We start from the raw sequence: 18,615 nt of genomic DNA on the forward strand, positions 1-18,615 counted from the left end.
ATTGAGCTAGTGGCATACGATCTTGGGCACAAGATCGTATGCCACTAGCAAGTGAGAGAGCAGTGCTGCTCTGCACAGTAAGGGTCCTTAAGCAGTATTTGGAGGTGACAGCTAGCTTTCGCCAGTCTGATGAGCTGTTCGTCTGCTACAGTGGGCACAGGAAGGGTCACACCTTGTCTAAACAGAGGCTTTCCAGCTGGATTGTGGAAGCCATCGCTCAGGCATACAGATCAAAGAGCCTGCCTGTACCCTTTAATGTTAAGGGCCATTCCACCAGGAGTGTCTCCACATCCTGGGCAGCATTGAGGGGGGTGCTTCTAGGTGACATATGCGCTGCGGCTACCTGGTTTTCGCCGTGCACCTTTGCCAGATTCTACAGGGTCAATGTCGCGGCTCCCCAAGCGATGGTGACTGCTATTCTACCTCAGCCCGCAGCCTGCTCTCAGTGAGGTGGGTCAGGTATTCCTCGTGACCTTGTTGGTAATAGTCATCCAGTGTTAAAGACCCTATAGACAACTTTTTTGCTTTAACTTATCATTATGAAGTAAATGTTGACTGCACAGTGTAATGGCTATAGAATAATGACAACATCGGCGTTTAGATTGGTTCCCTATAAGCCTCGCTTTCACTATGCAATTCTGTCTGCCACCGGGTACGATCTCCCGGGAGAATGAAGGCTCTATTTACGGCACAAAGGAAGTGAGTCATCCATTGTGCAACCAAAAGAGGAATAGGATAGTTTTCCCCAGTAGCTATTGGTAGCTACACACAAAGACAGACATACTCACACACACAACCTGCCTACTTATTACTACCGGATGTTTTACTCTGCCTTTATCATAGCACTGAGATCGGGGTTTCTAGTTCAAATTGGGATTCTTACGGTTGTTTCTTGCTTTGGAAGGCTGCTGGCGGTAGCGTTAGCCATGTTGCTAATGCTACCGCTAGCAGCTAGAAAACGAACCAGGAGCTACAAGGAAGCCAGGACCAGCCAGAAACAAACGTCTATGTTTGTTTCTGGAACAAAAGAAACAAACATCTAACTATGTTTGTTTCTGGCTGCTAGCGTTAGCGTTAGCTAGCGTTAGCAACATGGCTAACATTGCTAACGCTAGCTACGCTAGCTAACGCTAACGCTAGCAGCCAGAAACAAACAAATGATCCATTGTCCGTTTGATAATCTAATCAAAGAAGACGTTTTCTTGCAGTGGCCTTTCTAAAATGAGCAGTGGTGAAAGTTACTATATTGGGTTATGATCAAGGAGTTGATAAGCAGACAGATGGTTTGTTCTATTGCACGGAGCTAGGCTCTAATGGAAAGCGATCCGGTTGTCTTTGCGACAGCAGCGCAAACAACACCACCACTTGGAAACTCTAGGGGGGGACAACGGGGGAAAGCTGAAAAGTTGTCTGTATCCACTTTAAGCACTGCCTCTGGCGGTCAGGAAGAGTGATATAGAATGAGAGTTACGCATGTAACTATGGTTCTATGAATTCTGGATGACCACCAGAGTTCCTTGTCACTCAGAATCCTCTATTTAATCTTACAAATCCTCTAAATAACTAGGACTGCAAGCAGTCATGGATGGGGCCGGCATATGTAGCGTAAGAAAAAGAGTTACAACAAAGAAAGCACTTTTATTTACTCAGCATCACCCAAGTCATGAAAGTCATGAACTTGTTGAGCTATCTGTTGGTGGTTTGAAGAGAGGAGGCGTCACGTCATGACTGAGGCAACTAGCAGGGTGCATGATAAGATCTGTCCATCCATACAAAGGCAGATTTCAAACTAGTTTCAAATATTCAGTTTTCAACATAAAATTCTGAGAATTTGTGTACTTTATCTAAACAACATAGAGATGTCTGTATTTTATTACAGACATCTACTACAATGGATTCCATAAAGGCAGAATTCAAATAATTTTTAAAAATTAAGTTTTTGAGATAGAAGTCTGATGAAAGTTTTGTATTGTTTGGGCCGATAGCCTCAGAAAATTACATAGCTGTAGCATGTATTGTTGATTTTTTATGATTTTTTTGTAATGTTTTAAACTTTAGACCGCTGCTGTAGCGCCACCATCTGGACTATTTGCCCCATACTTTAGTGAGTGTTGTTTGGCATGGGACTGGAGCTATGTGCAAAGTTTGGAGATTTTTCACGCATGGGAAGGCATTTTTAGTAAGAAAGAAAGAATAATAATACATATAAACACAATTTGCTCTTCTTTTAGAGGGGATAAAGGCAAATGCACTGGATGCTGCAAGGGAAGGGAAGACCTGATGAAGGCAGATGGCTGTGGAAGAAAATTCAACATATGTATTAACAGCTGAACTGGGGTCACCTCAGGGAATGTAAGGTTTCATGATGTATGGTCACCTCACTGTAACTCTTGTGCCATAACTTACTATGCCAGAGGTCTTGTTGTCAGAGTGGTGTCACGCCCTCCACTTCTAACTCCACCTAGCCTGCAGTCTCCCCCCCCCCCCCCCTTGTGTTTCTGTGTGCTTTATTGCAGGAGTGGAGACAGGTGTGCGGGAGTCAGGCTACCAGCTGCGCTTCATCATCTCATCAGCCACAGTATATATTCCCTGGTTTGCCATCCACTCATCGCCAGTTCGTAAACTCTGCTGCCAGTCAGTGTTCTACGCTTTGAGCCACTTCTAGTCATAGCATTGTGCTATCTGTTTTCAGTCCTTTGCCTTACCCGTCTCTCTGGCCCTCTTTACACCTTGCATTAACATGCGTTTTGGGTGATCGGATTGCAATCGGATAGTGCTTGACCACATGAAAGTACAGGTGTAAATGCACCCAAGACGCACTGAGGACGGCTTGTGATCCGATCGGCCAAACCACCTCCGGAGGTGGTCAGGGACGCATTGTGACCACATTGAACACAAGTGTAAATGCAATTGCGTTTTCAATCCACATACAACAACTACGTGGGTGGAAATACGTAATCGCGCCGACTTTCGTCTTCGGCATTCCAGTTGTTGAAGACGGCTTCTTCCCCCGCTTCCAAAAGCAAACAAGGCAAATTTATGGTTTCTGCGCCCGATGTTCGCGGTGTTCGCGGCAAGACCGTTCTCTCCGCAGAGGCACAGCATTTCATGGTAAATGCGGTAGCAGCGCGGTGTTCACGGAGAGTGCAGAATCTCCTCCTATTGTCCATTTTTGCCGGTTGTCAGCTGTCACTTGGCTGTCACTCGATTACACTTCCCTGCTAACCAACTAACATAGCAACCATTAACCAATCATAGCCTCTGAACTGATTGCGGCGTTTGCGGAGGCCTCCGCAGAGTTTCTTTTTTTGAGAGGAGCGGGAGCTCGGTGCGGACCCTCCACAGACCCCCTGCGGAGCTCCGCACTCGCCGCACAGACCCTCCGCACCGCGAACTCCAGGCACACCGCAGAAACCATAGTCCATAGCGCGGTTTCACAGATGGGTATCATCTTTTTTTTTTTTTTTTGGACCCATGCAAACGAGAGGAGGATGTGACGTTCGGTTGTTTGAGCTGGACAAGTGATCGGATCTCAATCGGATCTCAATGTGGACACTGGAGACACATGTTAATACCAGGTGTAAATGTAATCAGGTTAAATCATATCTAGATACAATCTGGATACGAGACGCATGTTAATGCAAGGTGTAAAGAGGGCCTCTGTGTCCCTGCAGTTCCGCCTGCCAGCCTGACTCCTGCGCCTGTCTCCAGTCCTCTCGCCTCGTGTGACTTCTCATCGTCTCGGCTCCTCTCCCCGCTCTCTGGAGCCCGCTCTGCCTGGTTTGCCTCCGCCCTTGACCTGCCTGACTCAGCTCCGAGCCCTAAAATAAATTATCTTTGACTTTACTTACCGCCTCCTGTATCTGTGTTCTGCACTTGGGTTCACTAGCCTAGCCGTGACAAGTGGCTCCTGGATGTCTCCGAGATGTCTATGGAAGCTCTAACCTAAGACATAACATGTGTTGCTTTTACTCTACTTTGGTGACCTGTTCTAATGTCAGCACATTCTGTACGTCCTTGGAAGATACATAAAGGACCGGTTCAATCTCTTCCTCTTTGAAGAAGTGTACGTAGCCTCCTGCTGTGTGCATCTCCTCCTCTTAAAAGACTCCTTTCAATAAATACTGTATATATTCAAGTAAGACGAACCTCTGACTCCAGAACATTTCTTCAACAATGGCACAGAAAGACCACTTGTAGTCCATTTTGACATGGGAGACAGAAGAAGAGAGACAGAGAGAAATCTTGGGCTTACAAAGCATCCAACGTCAAATGGGCTCGCTCATTCCAGTGCATACTTGAAGGTAAATAAATACCTTTGCAACGGTCATTGTCAGGTGTTTTGGGTACAGTTATTGGCATCCCTTGTAATTTTGTTAATATGTTACTATTGTAGCTCCTAACTTTTGTAATTACATCATGAGAAAAACAGCTGTTTCTGTGAGTCTTAGTCACTGTTAACACTGTGAGAACTCACAGAATTAATTCATCCTGGTTTAATGTAGTCTTGTGGGGCCACACAACATACACACAAATATACATCTGGAGACAACTGTTGGAGAGTTTGGCTTACATGTGGATGGGAACAATAAGACTAAGCTAACACATTAATTGTGCAGTAATTCCTACAGCCTTAGTAACTGTCAGTGTAACTAATGTTGAGATATTGTTATTGTCTTCCCACCATGTTTAAAGGAGATCCAGCTGTAGGTGAAGGAGTCACAAGACATTTCAACAACAATCTCAAAGCTGCAGCATGGTTTTCAGTTTTTTCAGGTTTTTTGGGGTAAGTAACAAATATCTTAGCAGTTTGCTCATCCCCCATAGCTCACTGTTATTTACTGTCCTGAGTAAGAAACTAACAGCATTTTTCTTTATCCCCACCCCACCCCCCAAATAATCAAGTTCCAGAAGGCACATTGCTTTTCAAGGGTGAAAGTGATCCTCTCTATTAGACAGTGACCTCTTTGTAGTGGCAGGCCACATGATAGGTTACTCTTTCATAAACAATCCTTGTTGGGAGTTAGTCCTGCCATCATTCATGTCCTGTTTGGAGGATCTCCAGAAATGGCAACAATAGAGCTGAAAGACTGTGTGGCCACAGATGTCAGAGATGTAATTCAACTGGTAATATTTTCACTTGCATTATTCACAGGAAATAATAAAACTCAAGTACATTTTAATTCCGAGAAAAAGCAGTTATTAATCTGTCAAACAATCTTCTGGGCTGATAGCCGAGCTTCTGCCAAAATGATTGGCTGATACAGATAATTTAACACGATACATACACACATAAGCAAACAAGAAATACATGGACAAATTCAAATTGGCTGCAAATAATCCAGTAAATGTTAGCCTTCATTAGGCTAAAATAACCTAAAATAATCATTTTCAAACTGCTTCACTAGATCTGAATGTAGTTGGTATGTATCAAAGGCTGAATAAGCCTATTGTTTCATCCATACATAGAGTTGGCCTCAACAGAGTGCTTCAACAGCAAATATAGACTTGTTTCTCTCATCTCCCTCAGTGCTTGCAGTGGATAATTGATGGTAAATAATGTCCTTCTTGTGAACAGAGACTAGTTGCATGTTTTACCATTGGGGCATCACTGATTGGTTCTCAGTATCAGACAAATGAAAGGACTGTATTACTGCTGTTGTTTTGTTTGGTTTAAAATTAGGGATCGATTGATCATTGAGCAGAACCTGACCATATTCGTTCCTAAATTACTTATAACAATTCTGATCAATGACCAATCTATCAGCCAATGTCAACTTTTAAACTAGACAAGATAACAGCAAACATATTGTCCCCTATGCTTGATGCAGCAAGAGGGAGCAGCAAGCCCCTTCTCTGTGTGGGACAACAGTCAGAAGGTAGCTGCCACTAAGTAGCCTTTAACTGTTCATGTTACTTGTGAAAATATGACCATTGATGTCTGAGATATTGCGAGTGATGGCCAGTTTCTTTTGCTTGATTGTTGTTGCTCCCACTCTTTGGATGGTCAACGTAATTTTTTAAAATATGGATATGGAAGTGCCTTACAATATTTAAATTTGTATATCTAAGTTAATGGAAGAAATTTAGTTTTTGGAACCAAAGGGAACATAGGGAATTTAGCTTTTATACTTAGCATATACCCTAAGCTCAATACCCTCCTGATAAGAATTATGAGTATTCTGTTTGAGTGGATTTTCCCTTTTAGTACTGCTCAATTCTGTTTAAGTGGTATTTCAAACAATCTTTGTTGGTATTTCTTTAGTTGGATAGCACAGCTAAGCTTACAGAAGATGACCGAGGCAAAATCAACCAACTGGCCTTCGCCTGGGATCTGCCTGTAGTCAGTCAAGAAAACCGCAGATGGTTAATGGAGAAAATGTGTAACTAGCTTTTTTTTCCACACAAGTCATGTTTGGTACACAGTATGTTGCAAAGGGTAAAATATGTGCTTTTTCGCCATTACACTGCCAAGTGGCCAACTAAACATCAATATTTGCTGCCCGGAAGTCAGAGAAAACACTGCTGGGCCACCAGGCAAATGGCAATGTCAAGCCTTGTGATTTAACATGGTCGTAATGGTGAAGGCAGGTGCTTTGAGACCCAACCCCTGTGGAAAGGTTCTGTGGCTGCTATGAGTAAGTTATTGAAGTAGGTCTAACTTAATTTGATAGGTTATCGGAAGAACCATAAGCAAGTGAAGCAGCTGCGAAAAGGCTTGAAGGAAAGTGGCATCTGGCCATTGCTCACGGAAAGAAGACGTCACCCCCCCTGGTCTTCCCAAGATATTCTGCCACCTTGTGTTGTTCTTGGGTATGTACATAAGTAGAGGTACAATAGTGTGCTGTTCTTGTTTGAACAAAATGCAGGTTATAAATTGACATGCCTGCCTCAATTGTTTACTTTTCTTGCAAGATGGTACCGGACAAAATCAATTGGCCCGGGCAAGGGGTAGATGAGGATTCTGATGACGAGGATGTTTCTGTGGAAGACATTGCCAGGATTACTGGGTTTCTCCACCAATGCATTGAGGCTGGTATGCGTTTGTATTACTAAACATGTATGTCCCATGACCCTTAAAGTTCTGTAAGTCATAGGGGTTGTGCCTAATGCTCATTTTCCCATTGTCAATCAAAGACAGCACATGATTGACAATGATGATATTGTATATTTTGATATTGGGTCATGTTTACCAGTGTGAGTGAGTTGATTTTTTTTTTTTCATAGCCTCACCTGAAGAGCTTGGCCAGCTGCTGAAGTTTTGGATTGGTTGGGTGGTTCCTCCAGCTTACTTAAACCTAATCATAACCAGTGGTGGAAAGTAACTAAGTACATTTAATCAAGTAATGTACTTAAGTACAATTTTGAGATACTTGTACTTTACTTGAGCATTTCCATTTGATACTACTTTATACTTCCACTCCACTACATTTCAGAGGGAAATATTGTACTTTCTACTCCACTACATTTATTTGACAGCTTTAGTTACTTTTCAGATGGAGATTTGACACAATGGATAATATAACAAGCTTTTAAAATACAACACATTGTTAAAGATGAAACCAGTGGTTTCCAACCTTTTTGGCTTTTGATATCTTACAAAAAGCAGTGTGTAGTCGGGTCACATTTCAGATGTCTATGAGTTGTTAACAGCTCCACCAAATAGTGATTTTTCCCTCTAAACCTCACATGGTTTCATTTCAATAAATGTTCAAATGATCCAAAAATAAAAATATTAGAGAAAAAAATCCAAAAACTGAAAACAGATTTGCGTATCAGAACTTTGTTTTTTCTTCTTTCCTCTCCCATTAATCATCTCACGACCCCTCAGATTTATCTGGTGACCCTTTGGAAGGGCCCGACCCCTAGGTTGGGAACCACTGGACTAAACTAGCTAACTGTATATAAAGTAGTTCAAACTAGCTCCACCTCCAGCAGCTACAACAGTAACATGCTGCTTACACACTGATGCTTCAGTATTAATAATCTAATTAGATTATTGTCATATATAATAAAATATCAGTCAGAGGGACCAAACCACTACTTTTACTTTAATACTTTAACTACATTTTGCTGCTAATACTTATGTACTTTTACTTAAGTAGGATTTTTCATGCAGGACTTTTACTTGTAATGGAGTACTTTTACATTGCTGTATTGGTACTTATTCCACCACTGATCATAACTATTGAGCAGGTGTTACCTCAGTCTTCCACATGTTTTAATCTGCTCAAGCTGCCCAAAGTATACACTGACTATGCAATCTTTCAAAGAGACCTGAGACTCAGCATAACCACAACAGCTTCTGGTTTTGGGCTTGTTTAAAAACGTAAAGTTTTGCAAACTGAGTTGGGTCTTCGTCGTTTGATAAACAGCGGCTCAAATTCTTCTACGCGGTTTCAAAATGTTGATTCTGCCTTAAATTGTTGTGCAATTAAAATACATTTGTTACATAATTAATGTTTATTCTGTCTTAAAATTGTTGCATTTGGTACCAGGGTTCCTACACATTTTCAATTCCATATTTTTTCCAGACCTTGATTTGTTTTGAAGATTTTGTCTGGTGTTCAATATGATTTACACAGATAGACATCTTGCCCCTGCTAACTAGGTCATATCACTGTATAGATGAAGATTGTTCTTCACAGCGACAAATATCACAATATGTGAGATGATTGGCAGGGTTCCTACACGGTTTCCATTTTAAAATTCCATATTTTTCCCAGATCCTATGTTCTTGACTGGATTTGATTTTGGTGGGTATTTGATATAATGCATGCTGACAGCGGCTGGGTAATAAGAGCGTCCCTCTATCTGAACATTATTCTTCACATCAACAAAAACTGTGGACTCAAAGTGGGTCTACAACAACATAAAAGCTAGAATTATGTGTGTATCGGACCTGAACCACAACATTTTCCATACTTTTCCAGACATTTTTTCAAATTCCCAAGCTATTTAAGACCTGGAAATGATCAAATTCATTTTTAATACTTTTCCAGACTTTCCAGACCTATGTAGGAACCCTGTGGTACATAATTGAAATGCCTTTGGCACATAATGATTTTTCTGCCTTAAAATTGTTGCATTTGGTACTGTGAGATAGCTGTAGCCTGAGGGCCTTTAGTGAAGTAGGAGGCTGCCTCAGAAGGCGAGTTGAAGGTCCCACAGGTGGACGTTTATTTACAGTGCAACACAACAAAGAAAACAAAAATTAAAAAAACTGAAGACTTACAGAACAGAGGATAACTCAACTCTTATCAATACCAAATCAAAACAATGGCACGTGCGCTGGCATCTGCACTGCCTGACCTTCCTTTCCAGCTGGCATCAGAGCAACTCTTTAAATACAGCCATCAGTTTCAGAGACACATCCCCCTGGCCTTCACCAACCTCACAACAGGGGTGAGACATTACCAGCTTTTACACACACAGCTTTTACATATTATTAACCATAGTGTTATTTTCTACAGAATCTCCAATTTCCTACTGTACCTGAATGTATCACCAAAATACAATAAATACTCGCGGTCTCGCTAAGCAAAAGAACAATCATATTAGCAAAGTAAGAACCCCCACCCCCACCCCCCACCCCGACATGGAATAGGCCATGACATCATCGCTGACGTCATCGACCACTTAAAAGACGCAACTGCAGAGAATGTGTATCCCCCTGTAACTTTTGTTAGGAAAGAGGAAACTTCTCCACATTCACCATGGTTATTAGGTATGATCTGAAGTATATACAAAATAAAACACTTGATGGTAGGGCATCATCTGTGCATTATAGACGGGGTTACATTTTGGTAGACTGCATGTCCAGTGTGGTAGGACAAGTACCTTAATGGCTTTGTGTTATGAAAAGCGCTATATAAATGCAATACATTATTATCATGATGATTATTATTATGATTATTTTTATTTACCCTTTATGGAGGGGGAATTCAGAATAATTTACAACAATATCCAAAGGCAGGCTATCACTTGCAATGGAAAAGTGGATTACAGGAACAAAATATTGTTTACCATGCTGCATTCAGTTTAATGTACATTTCGAGTCAAGTAAATGTAATTGAGGCGAGCAACGTGTTAAAATGATTACAGTGATCTTGATTTTACAGTACCGAACGTGTATTTGAATGAACCAATTCACAACACATGAACAAACAGTGTGTTTGGATCTAGCTTCCAAATAGTAACATAGGATGTCTAAGTAATCGACTACGTGGTACATTATAACATTGTCAAATTATAGGAGGAAAAAGATGATTGTCTTGGTTTTTTCAGTATTTCAGTTTTTCAGACATTCTCCCCACTGAGCAAAAGACGTGATTTCAACGTCGCGTCTATGCTTTAGCTCTCATATCGCCCAGGATCATTACGGCTATATATAGACCTATTTTAGACCAAGCAGTAAATACATTATTACAATGAATAAACATCTGTAAATACCAAAAATATGCACCAGAGAAGTCCTGTAGACTAGCCTACAAGATAATTATCTGAGCACAAGAAGTAATTTCAACATTGCATCTATGCGTAGCTCTCATATAGCCTAGGATAATTTTGTCTATGTATAGACATATAATAAACTTTCACTTTTCAACCCCATTTAAACTTAATTTAGCCTAGACGGCTATGGCCATTTAGACGTGTTTTAAACGTCTAATCAATGTAAAATTGCTCAGTGGGTCAGTTCAGTGCAATGAATAATACCAAGTTCGATAAAACATACAGAAGAATACAACTATTTATTTTTATAGATGAACCATGTGTTACTTTGCAAAACCTCCTTGATAAAACTACAATACTAAAACGATGAATTAAACAATCCACATGTTGCTATTTTTCATTTACTTAGGTGAAATCGAAGCGTAGCAATGTAGCTCCACTTTCACTGAATGCATGTGCGCTCCCGCGGCCAGGGGATACACTTCCTACCTTGGCACGACACCGGCAGGTAAGACCTACTTCTGTGAACAAAGAAAATTAACTATACAATTCTGAAAACCCTGTAACCAAAACAACAATAAAGGTAAATGAAATAGCAGCACTGTTTGTCTGTCATTACTGTGTTAAACCGAAAATATGGAATTTGGAAATCTCAACAAAATATAACGCTAAACACAAACAGACCCGGGATAGTTATGTGCGTTCGCATTAGGTCTACACAGTGAAATTACTGGTTAACTCTATACGTGATGGAACTTAACGAACATGTAGAGATGTACCAATGAGTATAATTTATGGATAAAGAGATAAGTTAACAGGGACAGATGTGGTCATACCCACTTTGTCACAGGTACATAATTGAAATACATTTGGCACATAATACATTTTTCTGCCTTAAAATTGTTGCATTTGGGACACAATGATTGCATTTGGTACATAATTGTTTATTCTGCCTTAAAGACCCTATAGACAACTTTTTTGCTTTAACTTATAATTATGAAGTAAATATTGATTTCACAGTGTAACGGCTATAGAATAATGACACCATCAGCGTTTAGATTGGTTCCCTATAAGCCTCGCTTTCACTTTGCAATTCTGTCTGCCACCGGGTACGATCTCCTGGGAGAATGAAGGCTCGACTTACGGCACAAAGAAAGTGCGTTATCCATTGTGCAACCAAAAGAGGTTTTCCCCGGTAGCTATCGGTAGCCATGTTGCTAACGCTACCGCTAGCAGCCAGAAAACGAACCAGGAGCTACAAGGAGCTACAAAGAAGCCAGGACCAAAAGAAACAAACGTCTAACTGTGTTTGTTTCTGGCTGCCAGCGTTAACGTCACTGTGTCCTGATTCGGACACCCTCCGCTGCTATTGTCCTAAGTCGGACACATCCGGATTGATGCACTGTGACGCACTTTCCGGTCTTTTCGATGGGATTTGAATTCACCGATCGCCACCTAGTGTAAGTGGAATGAATTTATACATATCTAAGAATCTATATGTCAAATTTCATATGAATACATGGACATTTAAATGTCCAATTACTTTAGGAAAGTGACTTTGATGAGAGAAAGCCGTAAGGACGCGCTTGGGTGACGATTTTTTCTCCTACAAGTTGTGTCTGTTTTTTCACTGTAATGGCTAAACCCTGCACTCATATGAGTGAATTTGGTAGCTAGCTTTACACTGCTTTGTCTAACCAATGAAAATATAGGATACCGAGTGACAATCTGTAGTCGAGTTGGAGGGGGGCAGAAAAGTGGGCTGTCTAGAAAAAAAAGTTGTCGCCGCGGGAAAGACTTCAACAAAGAATCACGTCTCAAATGCAGTTATTTGTCTGATATCTACAACATGACAGTAGACATAAAAAAAAATGTACTCTAAAATATTTTTAACATAAGATTTTAAAAAGTTGTTTTAGTTGTTCTAAAGTTTGTCTAGATCACGTATATTTTATGCACCATGATTTAAAATGAAAATAACGTGTGTGTGTGTGCGGGAGAGTGTGTGTATGTGTTGAAGCCAGCCAGCTCTTGTGATCAGAAAGGTTGATTATATAGATAAACCTTCAATGTAATGTTAATTAATAGTAATAATAATAATACAAAATTAATATATATATATATATGAGTTGACCACATGTAAAACCAAAATTGAATAGATTTGACATTGACTTTGTGCTCTTGTGTGGGTTGGGGTTAGGCAAAAGAAGACAGAGAAGAAAGAAAGAAAGAAAGAAAGGCAAGAGGACAGAAGGAAGAAAGAAAGAAAGAAAGAAAGGCAAGAGGACAGAGAAGAAAGAAAGAAAGAAAGAAAGAGGACAGGAGACAGAAAGAAAGAAAGAAAGAAGACGAGCAAAAGGAAGAAGGAGAAAGGAGACAAGAACAGTGAGGACCACAGGAAGAGAAAGTAAGTTAGATAAGGTGTGTGTGTGTGTGTGTGTGAGAGAGAGAATTTTTTTCCTTTTTACAGGAGCATCAAGATGTTAAAAGTAAAGGTGGATATAGAAATTTAAATGCTGCTTTGGTCTATGAATGGTGATATGGCAATTTATAGAATTTTTTTTCAACCATATTCAAGGCATGAAATGTGCCTATAGACCTAATTTTGAGTTTATTTCTGACTGAAAAAATGTATATCAATTTACAGATGCCACACATCCGGCAAATAAAAAAGAGGGAGAGGAAGACGAGGAAGTGGACCCCGGAGGCCATGGAACAGGCCATGCAGGAGGTGGAAGCAGGCAGGCTCACTTGCAGGCAGGCAGCCAAGCGGTCTGGGGTCCCGAAGTCCAGCCTGAGTGACCGAGTCAGTGGAAGGGTGGCCTCTGGCTGTGTCCATGGTCAGAGGCCACTTCTCGCCCCTGAAGATGAGAATTCCCTGGTGGAGTACTGTTTGTATTCTGCCAGTCATGGGTTTCCACTGACGAAGCCTCAGATCCTGGCCCACGCTCTGGCCATTCACAACCACCGCCACCCAAACACCCGGAAGACTGCGGTTGGCCAGACGTGGTGGATCAACTTCAGGGAACGGCACCACCATCGCCTCACTGCCCGGACCCCAGACATAATTGACCGTGGGAGGGCATCCTGTGCCAAGAGGGGGCCCATAAATGAATATTTCATGCTCCTCACTGCCACCCTGGAGGAGCACAGGTTTCAGCTTGACTCCATGAGAAGAAAGGTCATCGTGCCCCGAGGGACCAAACATGCATATAGGCAGGCCCAGGGAACCAGGGACCACATCACCGTCCTGGCCTGCTTCAATGCGGCTGGGGAGGATGTCCCCCCTTTTGTCATCTACAAGGGGGGATATCCAAGGGGCCCCTATAACAAGGAAGGGGTCCCTGATGCCCTCTATGGGAAGTCGCCGGCAGGGTACATGGACAGTGAGCTGTTTAGGAAGTGGTTTGTCGGGCACTTCCTGAAGTTCGCCGCCCAGGAGCACCCGCTGCTGCTGATCATGGACGGACACCAGTCCCACCTGTATCCAGAGCTGGTCCGGGCGGCACAGAGGGAGGGGGTCATTCTCCCGTGCCTGCCGCCACACACATCTCACATCCAGCAGCCTCTGGATGTGAGTTTCTTTGGACCCTTGAAGGCAGATTTCTCTGGTCCTACAGGAGATATGTCGGCTGTGAGCCACTTCAAGGGTCCTTAGGGACTCATATCAGAGGCTGAAGGATCGGAGAGTGGTGGTGGCTGGGTTCAGGAGGTGTGGCCTCTACCCTCTGGACCCAACGGCCATTGACTGGTCTTGGGTCATACCGTCCGGGCCGCGGCGTTGGACCTCCTCACCACCTCCGCCAACCCCATTGGCATCTTCCTGGGCCACACCTGATGCTACCCACCCCATCCAACCTCCCCTATCCCCAGTTGCCTCACCCCCAAGCCCACCTGGCACAGCAACTAGGGCTGCACGATATTGGAAAAAAATGACATTGCAATATTTTCTTTTCTGCGATATATATTGCGATATGAAAAAATACAGGAATTTTCACCAAATGACTTGAACAGCTCTATCAAGCCTTGCCCCTTTAAGAAGGTAGCCTTGTGGATAACCTGTGCGGGTGACGTAGTAGGAAGTGAGTGTGTTTTTAGCCACAGCCAGAGTAAGTTGCAGGATGCTAAGCCCACCCTCGGTCCCCAATACCCAGAATCCACCTCCCCCTCCACCTACCAATCCTTACCTCACCCATCCCCTGGTAGCATCAGGCCAGATAACAGCTGACCTGGCCCACCTCCTGGCCGAGATCAACTACGCCCGCAACACCGGCAAGGTCAGGAGGAACACCACCAAGGCCCGGATCCTAACGGCTCAGGAGATGTCCGACGCCATCGAGTAGGCGGAGGACCGTGCTGCAAGGCGGGAGGCCCAAGCTCTGGCCAGACGACACCGAGAGCAGCAGCGGGCCGAAGACACCAGCCCGGCAGCCACTTCCTCTACCCTGCCTGGCGGCTCCCGCCCCAGCCGCAGAATGTCCCTCGGGGCTGCTCCAGCCACCAGCTCCGGCCTTCCCATCGCCGGTCCCTCAACCCCCTTGGCCCCCTCTTGTGCCTCCCATGGTCCCCGGCTGCCTGCCCCCAGCGGCACACCATCCCCAACGAGCCTGCCTGCTCAGGAGCATCAGCACCATAACCCATCTCCTGCTGGACAAGCGGACGGTAAATCATATCTATTTTACATTTGACTGTGCATTTAACTGAATTTAAATATCTAAATTTAAGAACTACTGTGATGCATAGACATTATTGGGAGTATATATTTTCATGTTTTAATCATTCTTTTAGAGCCTTCAACATCAGGATGTGGCCTCCGGGGGTCCCAAATTTCTTCCTCTCCCTCCCAAAGTAAATCCTTTATATAATCTGTAAAAACAAACAACATTTTAACATGTTGGTGACATTAGCCTTGATGAAGAATAAACAAGACATGTCTAAGCTTTGTCTCTTATTTTTACAGCCTCCAACCAGGCTTCTGTCCTTGTTGTCCAGCTCCTCCTCATCTGCTGGACCCACAACATCCACCGGTAGTGTACTTCATGTTGACTGTCTTTGCATGCCAACACATGATAATCAGGCAATAATTTTCTTACAATTTTTTTTTGTGAGTAGGTCACACCGCTGGGAAAAGAAGACAGGAGCCAACAGTTTGGCAGTGTGGCCGTTGCAGGAAACCTGACCCTCCGGAAAATTTGGAGGGACTGGTGTCATGAGTCCAGTGTGACAACTGTCATAAATGGTTTCATACCATTTGTGTGGGCTGGGAGGAGGAGCTGGACGACGACAATGAGGACTTTTGGTATTTTTGGTGTCTAGACGTTTGATTTGGTTTGTCTTATTTATTTATTTTATTTGCATTTTTTGTCCTGTCTATTTTATGTTAATCAATAAATATTTTATGTTAATTAATAAATAGCTAATCTTTTCCATCATTTGCTATAGTCATTTGTCTTCGATTCAGACATTACCATTTTAGTCATAAACACTTATGTTTATAGTCCTGCCATAAATACTCTTGTGTGTATTACTGGCAATTGTTATATGTACATATGTATGAGTGTATAATTGCTCAATTTAAGTGATCGAACTTAGAAGAGAGTTTAACAATACATCCAGCAGGTGGCGGTAACGCAGCAAAATGGAAATTAAGGAGCCTTAACTGCATTATTTGGAGTTGTTGAAGGATGTTATTTTATTGTGAAGGACGGAAGTACGGTGCCGGATGTTTTGTCATGATTGATGTAGACTTGGTTGACTCAGGAACGACCTAAAGGCCCTGCAAAATCAGCAGCGCGTAGTGTTTACAGCGTGAAGAGAGGGGTGTCCGACTCAGGACAAGCCTAGCGCGCAGCTAAATGACCGGCGATAGCGTCCTTTTTCCGACTCTGGTAAAGACAAATCTAAAGTAAATGATTAAAACGATATATGGTTACACTGTAAAAAGGATTTTTTCATTTTTGTCAGCAATACATAATATTTGTTAATGCATCAACAAAAAATGTATTTTCATCAAAGGGACTTAAAATATTAAGTTGTTTTGACTATTATAATCGTAAGTTGCCAGAACTTGCCCTTCAACTTATCTTTTCGAGTTCGGGGAATTTCTGTCAAGTTTTGACATGTCAGGTGGTGTGAAAATGATTGACAGCCTGCTGTTGAACCCGTGCATCAAATTGCAACGTGCCATGTGGTGCTCTTCTTTTGCCATTTTGACACCGCTGACAGATGCCAACGACACATATGTGCACAGTGAGTTATAATTTGTGGAAAATAAAACATATATGTTATAAAGATTTATTTTATGTAACTAATACTGACTAGGTGTAACACATATCACTGTTTGTGATTTTATTAGTAAAGTTAGTAGTTGCTGACCAAATAAGGATATTTGCTAGCTTGATATTTCAAGCTTTCAGTGTTGAATATCTTATTGGATAGACAGTAAGATACAACTTGCATTTGGACTGTAAATCAGAGTTAGCTAGGTTAATCATAGGGAATGAAAACCAACACACATATGATTTAACTTTAGCTTCTGGCATTAGCTACTTTACAGTTAGCTAGTTAGCGTAGCTTGTGACTTCAGTCTATCCATCAATTAAATCAGTACTCGGTTAAATCAGTTAAATTTACTCTTCCACCCGAGGATCCCCTTACCGGGTCCTGGAGATTGGTATTCGAAATTACTGCCGACAAAAAGTAAGTTCCATGCAGTGGAAAAGTAAGTAACAGTTACTGTTTAGGCTAGCACAAGTAGTCAGAAAAGCCTCATAAGACGTTATAAGAGGACTTGACACTACCAAAACAATACTCCAGGTGTATTTTGTCCAGACAATGTCTGATAGGCAATAATTGCAATATTAAATATATAACATGCAAGCTGACAGCAAAAGCTGTAAAGTAAAGCTGGACAAGAGCTAGTAAGCTAGGGTTGAGTAAATTTATGTAAAGTGTGTTTTATTGGTATTTTATAGTTTTTTATGTGATATTTTACTTATGTTCTTTTGTTAGTGGTTATATAACTTTCATGGCGTAGCCAGAAAACATTGCCTACATTGCATAGCCTACACGCAACTGTCCTCCATCTCTTGTTTTAGTAAAGGGACCAGCCACAAAACAAAACGATAGACACATGCTGTGTTAAATATAAAAGATGGCATGCAGGCTTTTAAATCATAATGATTGACATGCTAGCTGTTAAATCAAAATGATACGCTGGATAAGATAGATCTATAGAAAAAACTAAAGAAAAGATATATCACAAACGAGAAAATGCAGAGAAATATAAAAAATATCTAGAAAAGTGAATATGAATTACGACAGTATAGCTGGTGAAGATTTTTAAATTAAGGCAGGGTGTTAAATATGTTATAGTAATATACTAGTCAGTGATCAAACATACTAAGATAATGAGCACTGAGCTTTCACCTTTGATCGTGCAGGCAGGTATCCTTTGTTGCTTTTTCTATTATAAAAATTAAACATATTTACAAATATTTAATTAAATATTATTTATGCAAATTTGCAATGAAAAATCTATTTAGGCCACTACAGTATGTAGCAAAATAGTATCTTAAATGTGTGATTCCATGGTAAAATGCCATGGTTGTGCAACCAAATTTTGTGAAAACTGTATTTTGATTTGTCCCTTTGTCCAAGACCCACAAAATGTGATGTCTTTGTTAGGACTCCAACCAGTGGAAGAGAGCAGTGGCCCTCCAAGGATTACCATCTACTTGCGAGAAGACCCATCTGATTTCTAGAAGATCTTTGAGGTACTGTTTCTGCAAGTATGAGCTAGGATAGCTATTGTGCTACTACTATACATATTTTATCTACCAAGGATTAAAGTGTAAAGGTCATAGCTTTAGTGTACAGTAGTGATGCGCACGTCAGCTTTTTTCTGACCTGCGATCGCCCAACCCAGCACAAGATCCTATCCGAACCCATCCAACCCATTTTGATGCGCATAAAACAACCCGTACCCTGTCTGTCAACCTGAGGGGAGGAAAAAAAAAAAGGTCCAGGCAGTCGGGTACTTTACCAAAGACTGGCTATTTAATTTATCAAACCTCTCAAAACAGGATTTCCGTAAGTCCTGTTGCATAAATTCTTAGAATTCTACAGAAATAAATATGAAAAATTATGTATGAAACAGCATTG

The sequence above is a fragment of the Centroberyx affinis genome, unplaced genomic scaffold (genome assembly GCF_046629955.1).
Source record: "Centroberyx affinis isolate AG114_WGS23_722 - 3 ecotype Tasmania unplaced genomic scaffold, CSIRO-AGI_Caff_v1 ptg006006l_1, whole genome shotgun sequence".
NCBI lineage: Eukaryota > Metazoa > Chordata > Actinopteri > Beryciformes > Berycidae > Centroberyx > Centroberyx affinis.